Genomic DNA, 15492 nt, shown 5'->3' with positions numbered 1-15492 from the left:
GGACGAAAAAACGTCAGCCATCAGTGACACTCGGACAAAAAAACGTCAGCCATCAGTGACACTCGGACATAAAACCCGCCAGCCATCAGTGACAATTGGGGACAAAAAACGTCAGCCATCAGTGACACTCGGGGACAAAACAGCAGCTATCAGTGACACTCGGGGACAAAAACGTCAGCCATCAGTGACACTCGGACATAAAACCCGTCAGCCATCAGTGACAGTCGGGGACAAAAAAAGGTCAGTCATCAGTGACACTCGGGGACAAAACGGCAGCTATCAGTGACACTCGGGGACGAAAAAACGGCAGCCATCAGTGACACTCGGACAAAAAAACGGCAGCCATCAGTGACACTTGGGGACAAAACGGCAGCTATCAGTAACACTCGGACCAAAAACGTCAGTCATCAGTGACACTCGGGGACAAAAAACGTCAGCCATCAGTGACACCCGGGGACTTTTTGCTTCTTTTCAGTGTCGGATTTAATCCCAGAAAGCTTCCTAGGCAATACTTGTTACATACTCAATAAAAGTGTATAGAATTTCTGAGGTCTAATTCCCGTTGAAGTCTCGTTTTGATCACTTGTAACGGGTTTTTGTAATATTTAACAACTTATGATCAATTTTAAAAGCGAACATGCATATGAAAATGTGTCAAAAAATTTAAATTGCAGATTTGTTTATAATTATAAAAAACTCAAAATCATTCGAGAGGCATTTTGAAAAGGTTTATTTATTGAGCTTCACGAAAGACCGAAATTAGACCTTTTTTACTTTAGATTGATCACTTAAATCGTTCTTGTGTCGCCATTTCTAAATGCTGTACAACTTTAAAATGTTAAATATGATGAAAATAATATGCAACAATATGGAATATCATACATTATTGGTATTCCTTTTCACATATTTTAAAGTTAAATAACTTTTATTTATTAACCCTAAAAAGGGTGAAAATTAGCAGAAATAACAATTGGAATAAAAAGAAGCACACTGCCCCTCAACTTTGAGGCAGTTTTAGAATGAGGGATTATATTTAATTAAATATCAAAAGAAGTCTAAAAGCAGAACTTTTAAAATCAGGTTAAACCTGTAAAAGTAGTGGGAAAATGAGATTTATTTTATCAAGAATGAATGGATAGGGGTAACTTAAATTGCTTTTCTAAAGAGTTAAAATAAAAGGTTTAAGAAATTCTACTTCCACAATTTGAAAAAATACAATTGTTATCAATTCTACAAAACTTCATACATATCTGATACATGAAACCAATGCATTAGTTCTGCGAATGTTCAAAACCAAAAAAATCACCTTAACTCAAATATTATTTTAAATTGATATATTTGACCGATCATACATGTAGCACAACAACGAACACACGGACATATGATTCTTTTTGCATTTTCTACTATGCCATTAACTCCTTTCAAAAATGCATATAAGAAAAGAGTTTAATACGGGAATGCTTTGACTTCTCAGAAGAATACAATCTTTAACATCCAAGTGCCACTAAATATCAGATTTGATCACCCAAAAAAACATCACCTAAAATTACACTCGCTCTCGTACATGTTACATTTCTTTATTTTACAACAATTATAAAACAAATGTTTTTCTAACCTATATAAATTGCTCTTGTTGGCACCGAGTGAAGCTCCTAGGGATCTAAATGTGGCAGGAAACTGGAGAATATCCGTGTGGTCGGGCGGGTGACCTGTCACTATTTAACGTCTGATCGAGGAATCGAACCCCGACCGCCTTGATGAAAGGCGATATTCTCTCATTGTTGCGTGTTAACGAGATTATTTTTACAATATAACAGGATTAGGAGAGGTAAAAGAATAATAAAAGCATTGACATTTTAAATGTCACTCCACCGTGAAAAATACATTTACTTCCAGTGCTTAACCTATCTCTTTCCAGCTGCTGATGGTAACCCCTTATTCTCCTGACGTCTAATGGTAGTCCCAAAGTTCCCCGGCTACCGACCTGACGTCTAATGATAATCCCGGCGTCAGATGGACTACCGACCTTACGGCTGATGGTAATCTCAAAGTTACCTGACGTCAGATGGACTACCGACCTGACGTCTAATGGTAATCCAAAAGTTTCCCGGCTACCGACCTGACGTCTAATGACGATCCCAAAGTTCCCCGGCTACCGACCTGACGTCCAATGATAATCCCGGCGTCAGATGGACTACCGAGCTGATGTCTGATGGTAATCCCAAAGTTCCCTGGTGTCAGATGGACTACCGACCTGACGTCTGAGTGCAATCCCAAAGTTCCCTGGCGTCTGACGCACTACCGACCTTACGTCTAATTGTAATCTAAAAGTTCCCAGGCGTCAGATGGACTACCGACCTGACGTCTGATTGCAATCCCAAATTTACCTGGTGTCAGATGGACCACCGACCTGACTTCTGATTGTCATCCCAAATTTTCCTGACGTCAGATGAACTACCGACTTGACGTCTGATGGTAATCCCAAAGTTCCCTGGCGTCAGATGGATTACCGACCTGACGTCTGATTTTAATCCCGAAGTTACCTGGCGTCAGATGGACCACCGACCTGACGTCTGATTGTAATCCCAAAGTTACCTGGCGTCAGATGGAATACAGATCTGACGTCTAGTGGTAACCCAAGACTCCCTGACATCAGACGGACTACCGACCTGACGTCTAGTGGTAACCCTAAGACTCCCTGACGTCAGACGGACTACCGACCTGACGTCTAGTGGTAACCCTAAGACTCCCTGACGTCAGACGGACTACCGACCTGACGTCTAGTGGTAACCCCAAGACCCCCTGACGTCAGACGGACTACCGACCTGACATCTGATGGCAATCCCGAAGTTCCCTGTCGTCAGAGGGACTCCCGATTCTGGAGTCAAAATATTGGCATACATTTTTCCAGTCAGAGAAAAAGATTAATGCAAATTCCAAAGATATCGAAATAGGAAAAATATAAGTGTTTAGTTTACGGTATCATCGACGTTTTGAAAGGTATGATACCATTTTATATCAAGGGTTTTAGAAACCTTCCTGTACTACGTACATATGCCTCGCTATTCGGCTAACAAACCCAACTTATATATGTTTCTGTAGATATAACCACACAAATCTTCCCGATACCATCTAAACGACATTTTACTTAAATCAGTGTTTAAATCACGAGAACACGACGGCCATTAGCGCGGTCATCGGTTTGGATATTCACAGCGGGGCGTGAGTGGTTTGTGACGTAGGAGCCTGGGCCTGTTGCCACGTACTAACAGAATCAAGAGAGTGCCGCCTGATTTGATTCATTTCGATCCTCATTTTCAATTGATGTTTGCCCAAATAACTCTAAGTGAATAACGTAAAGTACAGCTTTAGTTCCAGAGGTCAAAACTGAATTATAACGCGGAAAACTTATTACAGAGTTTAGTTAACTTAAAATAAAATAAGATGATTTAATTAAAGAAGTAACAGGACATGTTTCCGACTGTAATATTTACAGAACATTCAGTTATTCAACACATTTCATTTTCTCGAGTAAAATCAACATATATGATGTTGATACATCCCTGTAATATATTCGTAGCATTCTCTGCCTGGTTCTTTCAGTCTACGCTCGATTCACGATTAAAGCGTATTAACTCTTAATGTGATAAAATTATGAGAACGTCTTTTTTCATCTTCATATCAAAATCAGCTACAAATTGATTTCATAACTTTGGGATCAATACCAAAGTGCATACATACCACACGGGGAACCTGACAAATCAGATGGCACTGTTGCCATAGGCAACGTCATCAGTGAAGAGGATATGGCTGTTTTTAGGAAATCAAAATGAAATACAAAAACAACGGCTGTTTGCATTTTTAACCTCAAAAGTCGCGTAAAATACCAGAATTCAAAAATAAATCCTGTGTGTGGTTTTAGAAAAGCTATATATGGAAGTAACAATTTATCATTTAACAAGTATCATTATCCGAGTCATTGAAAAACCGAATCCACCGTGGACTCTCGACAGCTTTGATTGATCATCTGGTATGCATGCCGTGCTATTTTCAAGAAGTTAATGATAAAATGTACATGTTCTGTACGCGACTGTCACATCACATGACAGTTGTAAGATTCTAAACAAGTTTCAGGGCGATACAATGTATGGACCCGAGCAAAAAACGACAAAACACACAAAAAAATGCAAAGAAAATACTTAAAAACTAAACCAAAACCTTATTTTCTAACAATAATATGGCGAGTTTATTCCTACTATCGAACAAGTATATGGCGAGGTTATTCCTACTATCAAGCAATAATAAAGCGATTTTATTCCTACTATCGAACAATTATATGAAGAGTTTATTCTTACTACCGAACTAAAATATGGCGAGTTTATTCTTACTATCAAACAATAATATGGCGAGTTTATTCCTACTATCAAAACAATAATATGGCGAGTATATTCCTACTATCAAACAATAATAAAGCGAGTTTATTCCTACTTTCAAACAATAATATGGCGAGTTTATTCCTACTATCAAACAAAAATATGGCGAGTTTATTCCTACTATCGAACAATTATATGAAGAGTTTATTCTTACTATCACACAATAATATGGCGAGTTTATTCCTACTATCAAAACTATAATATGGCGAGTATATTCCTACTATCAAACAATAATAAAGCGAGTTTATTCCTACTTTCAAACAATAATATGGCGAGTTTATTCCTACTATCAAAACTATAATATGGGGAGTTTATTTCTACTATCGAACAATTATATGGCGAGTTTATACCTACTATCAAAACTATAATATGGCGAGTTTATTCTTACTATCAAACAATAATATGGCGAGTTTATTCCTACTATCGAACAAATATATGGAGAGTTTATTCTTACTATCAAACAATAATATGGCGAGTTTATTCCTACTATCAAAACAATAATATGGCGAGTTTATTCCTACTATCAAAACAATAATAAAGCGAGTTTATTCCTACTTTCAAACAATGATAGGGCGAGTTTATTCCTACTATCAAACAAAAATATGGCGAGTTTATTCCTACTATTAAACAATAATATGGCGAGTTTATTCCTACTATCAAAACAATAATATGGCGAGTTTATTCCTACTATCAAACAATAATATGAGGAGTTTATTCCTACTATCAAACAATAATATGGCGAGTTTATTCCTACTTTCAAACAATGATATGGCAAGTTTATTCCTACTATCAAACAAAAATATGGCGAGTTTATTCCTACTATTAAACAATAATATGGTGAGTTTATTCCTACTATCAAAACTATGATATGGCGAGTTATTCATTCTATCAAACAATAATATGGCGAGTTTATTCCTACTATCAAACAATAATATGGCGAGTTTTTTCCTACTATCAAACAATAATAAAGCGAGTTTATTTCTACTATCAAACAATAATATGGCCAGTTTATTCCTACTATCGAACAATAATAAAGCGAGTTTATTTCAACTATCAAAACTATAATATGGCGAGTTTATTTCTACTATCAAAACTATAAATATGGCGAGTTTATTCCTACCATCAAAGCTATAAATATGGCGAGTTTATTCCTACTATCAAAAATATAAATATGGCGAGTTTATTCCTACTATCAAACAATAATATGGCGAGTTTATTCCTACTATCAAACAATAATATGGCGAGTTTATTCCTACTATCAAACAATAATATGGCCAGTTTATTCCTACTATCAAAACTATAATATGGCTAGTTTATTCGTATTATCGAACACTTATATTGCGAGTTTATGCTTTCTATCCAACAATAATATGGCGAGTTTATTCCTACTATCAAAACAATAATATGTCGAGTTTATTCCTACTATCTAACAATAATATCGCGAGTTTATTTCTACTGTCGAACAATTATATGAAGAGTTTATTCTTACTATCGAACAATACTATGGCGAGTTTATTCTAACTATCAAACAATAATATGACGAGTTATTCATACTATCGAACAATAATATGGCGAGTTTATTCCTACTCTCAAACAATCATATGGCGAGTTTATTCCTACTATCAAACAATCATATAGCGACTTTATTCCTACTATCAAACAATAATATGACGAGTTTATTCCTGCTATCAAACAATACTCAGTATATGAAATGAGTATGGTTAACATGAAATGTGTATGGAATGTTAAGGATGAGTGTACTGTGAAGCATGTTTATGTGCTTTAAAAAACCCTGAATTAGAATATCAAAAAAAATTAAATGTGCTGACTGTGAAGGGTTGACTGGGTAGACATAGTACCGGTGTTGGGTGTAGTACTGACTGGGTAGACATAGTACCAGAAATGTGTATGGAATGTTAAGGATGAGTGTACTGTGAAGCATGTTTATGTGCTTTAAAAAACCCTGAATTAGAATATCAAAAAAAATTAAATGTGCTGACTGTGAAGGGTTGACTGGGTAGACATAGTACCGGTGTTGGGTGTTGTACTGACTGGGTAGACATAGTACCGGTGTTTGGTGTAGTACTGAAGGGGTATACATAGTACCGGTGCTGGGTGTAGTACTGACTGGGGAGACATAGTACCGGTGTTGGGTGTAGTACTGACACGGTAGACATAGTACCGGTGTTGGGTGTAGTGATGACTTCGTGACATAGTACCGGTGTTGGGTGTCGTACAGACTGGGTAGAGATAGTACCGGTGTTGGGTGTAGTGCTGACTGGGTAGACATAGTACCAGTGTGGGGTGTAGTGCTGATTGGGTAGACATAGTACCGGTGTTGGTTGTAGTGCTTACGTCGTGACATAGTACCGGTGTTGGGTGTAGTGCTGACTTGGTGACATAGTACCGGTGTTGGGTGTAGTACAGACTGCGTAGACATAGTACCGGTGTTGGGTGTAGTGCTGACGTCGTGACATAGTACCGGTGTTGGGTGTAGTGCTGACTTGGTGACATAGTACCGGTGTTGGGTGTAGTACAGACTGGGTAGACATAGTACCGGGGTTGGGTGTAGTACTGACTGGGTACACATAGTACCGGTGTTGGGTGTAGTACTGAGTGGGTAGACATAGTACCGGTGTTGGGTGTTGTACTGACTGGGTAGACATAGTACCGGTGTTTGGTGTAGTACTGACTGGGTAGACATAGTGCCGGGGTTGGGTGTAGTACTGAATGGGTAGACATAGCACCGGTGTTGGGTGTAGCACTGACTGGGTAGACATAGTGCCGGTGTTGGGTGTAGTGCTGCCTTCGTGACATAGTACCGGTGTTGGGTGTCGTACAGACTGGGTAGAGATAGTACCGGTGTTGGGTGTAGTGCTGACTTGGTGACATAGTACCGGTGTTGGGTGTAGTACAGACTGCGTAGACATAGTACCGGTGTTGGGTGTAGTGATGACTTCGTGACATAGTACCGGTGTTGGGTGTCGTACAGACTGGGTAGAGATAGTACCGGTGTTGGGTGTAGTGCTGACTGGGTAGACATAGTACCAGTGTGGGCTGTAGTACTGACTGGGTAGACATAGTACCGGTGTTTGGTGTAGTACTGACTGGGTAGACATAGTGCCGGGGTTGGGTGTAGTACTGAATGGGTAGACATAGCACCGGTGCCGGGTGTAGTACTGACTGGGTAGACATAGTACCAGTGTGGGCTGTAGTACTGACTGGGTAGACATAGTACCGGTGTTTGGTGTAGTACTGACTGGGTAGACATAGTGCTGGTGTTGGGTGTAGTACTGAATGGGTAGACATAGCACCGGTGCCGGGTGTAGTACTGACTGGGTAGACATAGTGCCGGGGTTGGGTGTAGTACTGAATGGGTAGACATAGCACCGGTGCCGGGTGTAGTACTGACTGGGTAGACATAGTACCGGTGGTGGGTGTAGTACTGACTGGGTAGACATAGTTCCGGTGCTGGGTGTAGTACTGACTGGGTAGACACAGTACCGGTGTTACTGATTGGGTAGACATAGTACCAGTGTTGGGGGTAGTACTGATTGGGTAGACATAGTACCGGTGCTGGGTGTATTACTGACTGGGTAGACACAGTACCGGTGTTGGGTGTAGTACTGACACGGTAGACATAGTACCGGGGTTGGGTGTAGTGCTGACTGGGTAGACATAGTACCAGTGTGGGGTGTAGTGCTGATTGGGTAGACATAGTACCGGTGTTGGTTGTAGTGCTGACTTCGTGACATAGTACCGGGGTTGGGTGTAGTGCTGACTGGGTAGACATAGTACCAGTGTGGGCTGTAGTACTGACTGGGTAGACATAGTACCAGTGTGGGGTGTAGTACTGATTGGGTAGACATAGTGCCGGTGTTGGGTGTAGTACTGACTGGGTACACCTAGTACCGGGGTTGGGTGTAGTACTGATTGGGTAGACATAGTACCGGTGTTGGTTGTAGTAAATGAGTATGGTTAACATGAAATGTGTATGGAATGTTAAGGATGAGTGTACTGTGAAGCATGTTTATGTGCTTTAAAAAACCCTGAATTAGAATATCAAAAAAAATTAAATGTGCTGACTGTGAAGGGTTGACTTGGTAGACATAGTACCGGTGTTGGGTGTAGTACAGACTGCGTAGACATAGTACCGGTGTTGGGTGTAGTGCTGACTGGGTAGACATAGTACCAGTGTGGGGTGTAGTACTGAGTGGGTAGACATAGTACCGGTGTTGGGTGTTGTACTGACTGGGTAGACATAGTACCGGTGTTTGGTGTAGTACTGACTGGGTAGACATAGTGCCGGGGTTGGGTGTAGTACTGAATGGGTAGACATAGCACCGGTGCCGGGTGTAGTACTGACTGGGTAGACATAGTGCCGGTGTTGGGTGTAGTACTGAATGGGTAGACATAGCACCGGTGTTGGGTGTAGTACTGACTGGGTAGACATAATACCGGTGTTGGGTGTAGTACTGAATGGGTAGACATAGTACCGGTGCTGGGTGTAGTACTGACTGGGTAGACATAGTGCTGGTGTTGGGTGTAGTACTGAATGGGTAGACATAGCCCCGGTGTTGGGTGTAGTACTGACTGGGTAGACATGGTACCGGTGTTGGGTGTAGTACTGACTGGGTAGACCTAGTACCGATGTTGGGTGTAGTGCTGACTTCGTGACGTAGTACCGGGGTTTGGTGTAGTACTGACTTGTAGACATAGTACCGGTGTTGGGTGTAGTGCTGACTGCGTGACATAGTACCGGTGTTGGGTGTAGTACTGAATGGGTAGACATAGCCCCGGTGTTGGGTGTAGTACTGACTGGGTAGACATTGTACCGGTGTTGGGTGTAGTACTGACCGGTTAGACATATTACCGGTGCTGGGTGTAGTACTGACTGGGTAGACATAGTGCCGGGGTTGGGTGTAGTACTGACTGGGTAGACATAGTACCAATGTCGGGTGTAGTACTGACTGGGTAGACATATTACCGATGTTGGGTGTAGTGCTGACTTCGTGACGTAGTACCTGTAGTACTGAATGGGTAGACATAGCACCGGTGTTGGGTGTAGTACTGACTGGGTAGACATAATACCGGTGTTGGGTGTAGTACTGAATGGGTAGACATAGGACCAGTGTTGGGTGTAGTACAGACTGGGTAGACATTGTACCGGTGTTGGGTGTAGTACTGACCGGTTAGACATATTACCGGTGTTGGGCGTAGTACTGACTGGGTAGACATAGTACCGGTGTTGGGTGTGGTACTGACTGGGTAGACATAGTACCGGTGTTGGGTGTAGTACTGACACGGTAGACATAGTACCGGTGTTGGGTGTAGTACTGACCGGGTAGACATAGTACCGATGTTGGGTGTAGTGCTGACTTCGCGACGCAGTACCGGTGTTTGGTGTAGTACTTGGGTGTAGTACTGATTGGGTAGACATAGTACCGGTGTTGGGTGTAGTGCTGACTTCGTACTTCGTGACATAGTACCGGTGTTGGGTGTAGTGCTGACTTCGTACTTCGTGACATAGTACCGGTGTTGGGTGTAGTAGTGACTGGGTAGACATAGTGCCGGTGTTGGGTGTAGTACTGATTGGGTAGACATAGTGCCGGTGTTGGGTGTAGTACTGACTGGGTAGACATAGTGCCGGGGTTGGGTGTAGTACTGAATGGGTAGACATAGCACCGGCGTTGGGTGTAGTACTGACTGGGTAGACATAGTACCGGTGTTTGGTGTAGTACTGACTGGGTAGACATAGTACCGGTGCTGGGTGTAGTACTGACTGGGTAGACACAGTACCGGTGTTTGGTGTAGTACTGACTGGGTAGACATAGTACCGATGTCGGGTGTAGTACTGACTGGGTAGACATATTACCGATGTGGGGTGTAGTACTGACTGGGTAGACATAGTACCGGTGTTTGGTGTAGTACTGACTGGGTAGACATAGTACCGGTGTTTGGTGTAGTACTGACTGGGTAGACATAGTACCGGTGCTGGGTGTAGTACTGACTGGGTAGACACAGTACCGGTGTTTGGTGTAGTACTGACTGGGTAGACATAGTACCGGTGCTGGGTGTAGTACTGACTGGGTAGACATAGTGCCGGGGTTGGGTGTAGTACTGACTGGGTAGACATAGTACCCGTGTTGGGTGTAGTACAGACTGGGTAGACATTGTACCGGTGTTGGGTGTAGTACTGACCGGTTAGACATATTACCGGTGTTGGGCGTAGTACTGACTGGGTAGACATAGTACCGGTGTTGGGTGTGGTACTGACTGGGTAGACATAGTACCGGTGTTGGGTGTATTACTGACTGGGGAGACATAGTACCGGTGTTGGGTGTAGTACTGATTGGGTAGACATAGTGCCGGTGTTGGGTGTAGTACTGAATGGGTAGACATAGGACCAGTGTTGGGTGTAGTACAGACTGGGTAGACATAGTACCTGTGTTGGGTGTAGTACTGACCGGGTAGACATAGTACCAGTGTTGGGTGTAGTACTGACCGGGTAGACATAGTACCAGTGTTGGGTGTAGTACTGACCGGGTAGACATAGTACCAGTGTTGGGTGTAGTACTGACTGGGTAGACATAGTACCAGTGTTGGGTGTAGTACTGACCGGGTAGACATAGTACCGATGTTGGGTGTAGTGCTGACTTCGTGACGTAGTACCGGTGTTTGGTGTAGTACTGACTTGTAGACATAGTACCGGTGTTGGGTGTAGTGCTGACTTCGTGACATAGTACCGGTGTTGGGTGTAGTACTGACTGGGTAGACATGGTATCGGTGTTGGGTGTAGTACTGACTGGGTAGACATGATACCGGTGTTGGGTGTAGTACTGACTGGGTAGACCTAGTACCGATGTTGGGTGTAGTGCTGACTTCGTGACGTAGTACCGGCGTTTGGTGTAGTACTGACTTGTAGACATAGTACCGGTGTTGGGTGTAGTACTGACCGGGTAGACATAGTACCGGTGTTGGGTGTAGTACTTCCTGGGTAGACATAGTGCCGGTGTGGGGTGTAGTACTGACTGGGTAGACATAGTACCGGGGTTGGGTGTAGTACTGACTGGGTAGACATGGTATCGGTGTTGGGTGTAGTGCTGACTGGGTAGACATGGTACCGGTGTTGGGTGCAGTACTGACTGGGTAGACATAGTACCGGTGTTGGGTGTAGTACTTCCTGGGTAGACATAGTGCCGGTGTGGGGTGTAGTACTGACTGGGTAGACATAGTACCGGTGTTGGGTGTAGTGCTGACTTCGTGACATAGTACCGGGGGTGGGTGTAGTACTGACCGGGTAGACATAGTACCGGTGTGGGGTGTAGTACTGACTGGGGAGACATAGTACCGATGTTGCCTGGGTTTAGCACTGACGCGGTAGACATAGTACCTACTGATTGGGTAGACATAGTACCGGTGTGGGGTGTAGTACTGACTGGGGAGACATAGTACCGGTGTTGGGTGTAGGACTGACTGGGTAGACATAGTGCCGGTGTGGGGTGCAGTACTGACTGGGTAGACATATTACCGGTGTTGGGTGTAGTACTAACTGGTTAGACATAGTACCGGGGTTGGGTGTAGTACTGACTGGCTAGACATAGTACCGGTGTTGGGTGTAGTACTGACTGGGCAGACATAGTACCGATGTTGCCTGGGTTTAGTACTGACGCGGTAGACATAGTACCGGTGTAGGGTGTAGTACTGACTGGGTAGACATAGTACCGGTGTAGGTTGTAGTACTGACTGGGTAGACATAGTACCGGTGTTGGGTGTAGTCCAGACTTGGAAGACATAGTACCGGTGTAGGGTGTAGTACTGACTAGGTAGATATAGAACCGGTGTTGGGTGTAGTGCTGGCTGGGTAGACATAGTACCGGTGTAGGATGTAGTACTGACTAAGTAGATATAGAACCGTTGTTGGGTGTAGTACTGACTGGGTTGACATTGTAAATGGGACTCTGTTCCGGTTACTTTAAAAGATGTTTATTCATCAATGAACACGGTCTGAAAAGACACACAAAGTAGTGTTAAATTGCACAATAATCATAGTGATCATAGCTCCGACAACGGCCCGCTCCCTCAAAACACTAATAATGACACGCTCATCCCTGACAGTGATGCACATAAAGAGCGTCGTCAAATCAAAGTGTCCACAGGAAACAGACGCGTTGTAACGGGTAAATCCAATAAGGTCGCGACACCGTCCTCGGTACCCAACAATGCGCCTGGACAAAAGTCAAGACAATGCCGGACCCCACCAACCCCAAGTGAAGAGCTAAACACAACGACAAAAAAGGTTAACTCAGGCTCAGGTCCACCGACCGCCGGTAATAAGCGAAAGCCAAGTGGTACCAGCGGTCGACCCTGATCCGACACCATGTCTAACCTGTTATTTGGTTATATTGAATTGTTTATCGCTTTATGGACTAATGAGAATGACAACGATTAACAAAAAAATGAACGCATGGAAACTGAATATGACGATACTAATGATAAACGTTGTACTCGAAGTATGGTACGAGTCGGACAATCTTCATATGAAACAAAAACTTGAATCTTCGTTAATATACATGTACGTGGGTGTATATAGATATATACATGTACATGTATGTTTATGGGAAGGAGTACAAACTATTACTACATGTAGTTTGTACATACTTGTATCCACAATTCTGTACTACCTAAATGTACTAGTTTTAAATTTAAAGACAGTTGTAACTATACTAAAAAAAGAATCTCAACATTACATGTATGTACTTAAAATCACATATCTTACAGATGTTCGTAGGTACGTCTCGGTATGGGAAATTACAATACTGAAAAATGTTTTACATGCATTTAAAATATGGTACAAGGTAAACAAACATGAAGAGATAGGTAAGCTTACAGTTATAATAACAACTGTAACTACAACTGTCTTGATCCTGAAAATGTTGGTAAGTGAACTTCAAAGATTAGCTCAGTATTACACCCATTTGTTCAATATCAAATATGTTCAAGGCATAATTAAGTATGTCTCGATATATGTAAAGCAAATTGAAAAAAGGTTATACCTAAATATCTATAGTCTAAATATCATACACACTCACAACATGCATCCCTAATCACCAATCTAAAAGCACAGTCCATATTCTGTCGCTTAATACCCAAGGACTAGGAGAAAAGAACAAAAGAAATCGTTTATACACATATTTATTTAATCAAAAAGTAGACATAGCTTTCATTCAGGAAACACAATTCACACAAAAATCGGACAAAATTCGATACGCTGAATGGGAAGGGGACACTATAGACAGTTACGGCACAAGTAACAGTAGGGGAACTTCAATACTGATTAGTAGTAAACTCGATTATAACATTGTAAATACACATACAGATGTTAATGGTCGTTATGTACTCATAAACATCCAAATTGATCAAACAACATACACACTGATAAATATTTATGCACCAAACAACCCACAAGACAGAAACATGTTTTTTAAAAGAATCAATGAAATTATAAAATCTGAAGCAAAAGGCTCTCTCATCATAGGGGGTGACTATAACGACACCTTAAAACAAATAGACAGAAAAACTAATATAAATAAACGAAACACAACTACCAACAGCTTAACACAGCTCATTAAACAAAATAAACTAACTGACATTTGGAGACAAATTAATCAAAACAAGTTACAATTTACATGGAAAAGAAAAAAACGGGTCAGAGAAAAGTAACATAGACTTCTGGTTAATTAACGAGGATATCAGGCCTATTGTTAATACATGCGACATAAGACCTGCAATTATAAAGCATACAGATCACATGGCTATCTCGTTAAAATTAAACCTTACTAAACCAACAAGAGGTAGATCCTTCTGGAAAATGAATAATTCCTACCTAACAGATGATGAGTATATCAAAACAATAAAACAGGTTATTAATGAATACCGACATGCAATAGACAATGGTTTACTAGATATACAAGTAGGATGGGAGTTATGTAAATCCACAATTAAAGAAAAATCAATTGATTTCGGCATGAAGAAAAGTCTAGAAAGGAAAAACAAATTAAACCTACTAGAACGACAGCTGAAAATACTGAACGAACAGACTAACTACACTGATGATGAGGCTATGGAAAACAAAAGAATAGATCTAGAAAAACAAGTAGGAGACATCTACGAATTTAAAGCAAAAGGCACCCAAATAAGAGCGAAAGAAAATTGGGTAGAGAAGGGAGAAAAAAACACCAAATATTTTCTCCAATTAGAGAACAAACGACAGATAAGAAAAAGTATAACAAAATTGAATATTGAGGGTAAAACAATAACAAAAGAATCAGAAATTTTAAAAGCAGGGCATGATTTCTATAAAAAACTATACACCACACAATCTCCAGACCCCACCAAAGTAAACGATTATTTAAGCAATACAGTTTTGGAAAATAAAATAAATAAAGACACAAGTAAACTATGCGACGGTCAACTCACAGTAAAAGAATGTACAGACGCTGTAAAAAATATGAAATTAAATAAATCGCCAGGGCTAGATGGTATAACAGCAGAATTTTATAAAACTTTCTGGAACGAGCTTAAAGACATAGTTATACAATCACTAAATGCAGGTTACACAAAAACTAAATTATCAGCCTCACAACAACAGGGTGCAATAACACTCATATATAAAAAAGGAAACCCAGAATTACTAGAAAACTGGAGACCGATCACACTATTAAATTTTGATTATAAAATAGCAGCGTATGTATTGGCAAAACGTCTTCAAAAAGTATTACCATCCATCATTAGCTTGGATCAACAAGGTTACTTAACAAATAGATATATCGGTTATAATATCCGTCGAACACAAGATATCATTGATTATGCAGACCAATTAAATATAGAAGGGGCAATCCTTTTCTTAGATTTCAAAAAAGCTTTCGACACATGTGAGTGGGACTTTATGGTTAAAACTTTAAAAACATTTGGATTTAATAACTCTTTCATCTCATGGATAAACACTTTGTATTCAAATAGTTCTAGTTGTATGTTAAACAATGGGTGGAAATCAAAA

The sequence above is a fragment of the Mizuhopecten yessoensis genome, unplaced genomic scaffold (assembly GCF_002113885.1).
Source record: "Mizuhopecten yessoensis strain PY_sf001 unplaced genomic scaffold, ASM211388v2 scaffold10413, whole genome shotgun sequence".
In the NCBI taxonomy this organism is placed as follows: domain Eukaryota; kingdom Metazoa; phylum Mollusca; class Bivalvia; order Pectinida; family Pectinidae; genus Mizuhopecten; species Mizuhopecten yessoensis.
This window is presented reverse-complemented; position numbering follows the sequence as displayed.